This window comes from Vombatus ursinus, unplaced genomic scaffold (genome assembly GCF_900497805.2).
Source record: "Vombatus ursinus unplaced genomic scaffold, bare-nosed wombat genome assembly UNPS02014792.1, whole genome shotgun sequence".
NCBI lineage: Eukaryota > Metazoa > Chordata > Mammalia > Diprotodontia > Vombatidae > Vombatus > Vombatus ursinus.
Window position 1 is genome coordinate 17,058,886 of NW_020954570.1, and position 4,457 is coordinate 17,063,342.

Consider the following 4,457-nt stretch of genomic DNA (forward strand, 5'->3'; position numbering starts at 1 on the left):
TCTAAGTCCAGCTATTTCTACCTCTAGGTAGAACAACAACCCCGGCAAGTAGGTGCTATTGTTATCCCCATTTTACAGTTGAGGAAACTGAGGAAAACAGAGATTAAGTGACTTGTCCAGGGTTACACGGCTAGTAAATTTCCAAAGTCACATGTTGAATGCAGGTATCCCTAACTTCAGCTTCATCGTTATATTCATTGTGCTATGTAGAAATGTACTACAAACAGAAGAAACTGTGAACAGATGGTTAAGGTCAGTGTATCTTTGCTAGAGTGAGAAAGCTTGGACATAGAGTACGTGAAGAGCAATAACTTGAGAAAAAATTGGAAAGAAAAAAAATCGCCAGGCTATGGAGGACCTTGAATACTACACACAGTAGTTGTATGATATTTACTTGGTAAGCAATAGGGAAATGCTGAATATTTTTGAGCGAATGACACGTGGCATGGCGACATCTATGCATGATTTTGTGAAGCATGGAATGGAAAGTAGAGGTTACAAGGTATGTGAGGAGGATTCTATATTTGACACTGGATAATAATATATTATATTATGTTATGTTATGTTATGTTATATTATATTATGATGTAATATTATGTCACATTACATTATCTTGTTATGTTTGTTATGTCATGTTACATTATGTTATCTTATTTTATGTTATGTTTGTTACATTAAGTTATGTTATATAAATTATAAAATAATAATAATGAGGGTTTATGCAAGGGTGATGGTAGTCGGAATAAAGTGTATAGAATTTGGAGAGAGACTGTGTGTGAGAGAGAGAGACAGAGACAGAGGTAGAGAGAGAAAGACAGACTTCTTGCACTTCAGGAGCTGACATTCTAATGGTGGAAGAAAACTAACAACGAGGAGCTAGGAACCTGGAAATGGAGAGGTTGGAGGAACACGGCTCCATCAAGAGGCTGGAGATGTCTAAGAAGTGTAGTAAAGGCAAGATAAGGACTAAACTGACCCTTTAAAGCCCTAGGTGACTCCTGAACAGATTCATATTCTCAGAGGGAAAGGAAATGGAGACAATGGCCTTAGTGAAGTGTAGATGGCGTGACTGAAAATGTCTGGCATAAGAGACATGGCAGAAGTTGAACGGACAGCATGTGATAAGTAGCTATATTTGTGATGTGCAGAATTCAATATTTCATAGTCCTCGGGCCACCCAGGGCTAGTGTTTGAAGCATTAACCACTTATATATAAAATGGTCACAGAATTTATAATGTTACATAGCATTATCTTGAATGAAAATTTTAAATTTGGAAATGGAAGTTGGAGATCATCTAGTTCAATTTCATCATTTTGTAATTCCATTCAATTTCACAAACATTTATTGAGTCTTTAATATCTACACAATGCTGTGTAAAGTTCTATGGAAATTGAGACCAGAGTGAGGTTCGAAGGTATCACCTGTGATATTTTTAAAGTATTGTTTTAGTCATAGCAGCAGTGACCCTACTGCAATAGACAAGACAATTTATGGAAAGGAAGAACTCAGTTAAATAGAAATTGAATATTTTTCCTCACCTTAATTGTGTTGAAAATAAGTTAGAAAAGGACAAATTTTACACAAAAGATTACATTAAAGGAAATTTTCATTTTTATTATTGACAGAATATTAAAAATAAAGGTTTTCTTTGATTCTTCATTCCTTCCTTCTCTTTTTTTATTTTTCATCTTTTTTCCTTCTTTTTTCTTCTTCCTTTCTTTTGATTCCTTCCCTTTTCTTTCTTTCCTTCTTCCCTTCCCTTTCTTATTCTTTCTTTCCCAAATTAAATTTCAGAAATTAGAATTCAATCTATTTTTGTTTACGGTCAAACATGTTGTTTTGATTCACTCACAATCAAAATGAAGACTTGATCTAAAGTAAAATTAATTACTTCGGTAAGCTTTTTCAATGTTTCCCCTGATAGTTGGTTTATTATATTACGAATTTTGCATGTGCCCTTTTAAAACTTATCCAAGAAAAAAAAAATCTGTCATTTTACTGTATGATTAATTCTGTATAGTTCTCTGTTTCAGGAATCCTTTTTTTCCTGAAATAAAGCATGCTATCAAACAAATCAAAAAATGTCACAAAGGGGAAGCATAAGAATCAAGGAAATATCTTACAGAATGTAATTACTGAAAAGAAAAAAAAAGAAGACATAGTTTTCAATGTGAAAGTGATCATTATCTCATTGCTCAGACTTGTACCAGTGACCTTCATTTTGTGTTGGTGCTTTTTATACAAATTTTCATTTGCGAAGTTAATTTCTACAGTTTGAAAAGAACTGGATGTAATTTGCTGATATGACAGAGGGAAGTCTGTGAACAACATTGAGAGGATTATCATTCATGTGTATATCCTGTATGCCATTCAAAATCTCAAATCCTCTTATCAAAAAAAATCAGATTATTACTAGGTTTATTTTTTGTTTGTTTGCTTTCTTTTCTTTTAGAAATGTTCTTATCATCAACTCATATATCCTAATGTGGAAGATACCTTGAGAAATCATAACGTGCAGACATTTTAAAAATTCTTCTGCAATTTCTTCTCTTCCCAATTTTTTCTCTACTTCTCTTACTTGCTTTTCAAAATCCTTTTTGAACTCTTCAGTGGACTGAGACCAATTCATACTTTTCTTGGAGGCTTTGGATGTAGGAGCTTTGACTTTACTGTCTTCTTCTAGTTGTGTGTTTTGATCTTCTTTGTCACCAAAGTAAGATTCTACAATTCAAGTACTTTTCTGCTGTTTGCTCATGTTCCCAGCCAATTACTTGACTTTTTAACTCTTTATTAGGGCAGTGCTCTAATAAAGTGACCTTGAGTGACCTTGGCTCAGACATCTTTGATGCTCCAACTCCACAGTCAACTGCTACAGCAAATTTTGCTAACTTTGCACATTTCAACAGTCATACAGCTCAGAATTCTGCAAATGCAGATTTTGCAAACTTTGATGCATTTGGACAGTCTAGTGGTTCGAGTAATTTTGGAGGTTTCCCCACAGCAAGTCACTCTCCTTTTCAGCCCCAACCTACAGGTGGAAGTGTGGGATCAGTAAATGCTAATTTTGCCCATTTTGATAACTTCCCCAAATCCTCCAGTGCTGATTTTGGAGCCTTCAGTTCTTCCCAGAGCCATCAAACTACAACAGCCATCAATAAAGTTGTACCGAAAAAAGCTAATCTTCAGACAACTGACAAATATGCGGCACTTGCTAATTTAGACAATATCTTCAGTGCTGGGCAAGGTGGTGACCAAGGAAGTGGCTTCGGCACAGTAGTTAAAGCTCCAACAGGCGCTACCGTTTCAACGCCAAGTCAGTCGACCGTATTGTCAGACAAGTATGCAGCTCTAGCAGAATTAGACAGTGTTTTCAGCTCAACAGCAACCTCTAGTAATGCATATACTTCTACCAGTAATGTTAGCAGCAATGTTTTTGGAACAGTACCAGTAGGTGCTGCTACACAGACACAACCTGCATCTTCAACTGTGCCTGCTCCATTTGGAGCTACACCTTCCACAAATCCATTTGTTGCTACTCCTGGTCCTTCTGTGGCGTCATCTACAAACCCATTCCAGACTAACGCCAGAGGAGCAACAGTGGCAACATTTGGAACAGCATCCATGAGTATGCCAACAGGATTTGGAACGCCTGCCTCCTACAGTCTTCCGACTAGCTTTAGTGGCAGTTTCCAGCAGCCTGCTTTCCCAGCCCAAGCAGCTTTTCCTCAACAAACAGCTTTTTCTCAGCAGCCCAATGGTGCAGGTTTTGCAGCATTTGGACAAAGTAAACCTGTGGTGACCCCTTTTGGTCAAGTGGCAGCTGCTGGAGTGTCTAGTAATCCTTTCATGGCTGGTGCACCAACGGGACAGTTTCCTACAGGAAGTTCATCAACCAACCCTTTCTTATAGCCTTAGAGACACTTTACTGGAACGGACTTTATTGTGGTCATCTAACATCTCTCCGCCTCTTGCACTGTTGTCTCATTTCACTGATTTAGCTTTAAACACAAGAGAAGTCTTTAAAAAGCCTGCATTGTGTATTGTGTATGCACAGTGTGCAGCTGTTTTCAGAGATACCTCTAGGGACCTGCAAATTTTCAGTTTTTCCAAGGTGGTATGATCAAAGGAGAGGTGTTTATACCCTTCCAGGCCTGTGCTCTGGTCTGTGAGTGACCACAATCATTCTTTTCTGCCTTGAAACTGTGAGGAGGATTCCCTCTCCACCACCACCACAAACTCTACAACTACAACAATCCTCCTTGCCCCAGGACTGCCACCCAGGATTGTGACCCAGAACCAAGTAAGGGCAAAGAAGAGAATTCTTCCTCAGTGCCAGCAAAGAGATCCCTGCAATCCCCCTCTGATCAGCCACTCAATTCTTCTACTGTCTGTGGGCCAAGAGCTCCAGAAGCAGCCATTGGCACCACCATCCCAGCATTGCACCAGGGTTGGGGC

The 4,457-nt window shown here is 38.3% G+C and overlaps 1 pseudogene; it reads left to right on the plus strand.

Annotated features, from left to right (window-relative positions):
• The first annotated feature begins 433 nt into the window (after window positions 1-433).
• Window positions 434-4,038, plus strand: LOC114048315 (annotated as a pseudogene).
• Window positions 4,039-4,457: the final 419 nt, after the last annotated feature.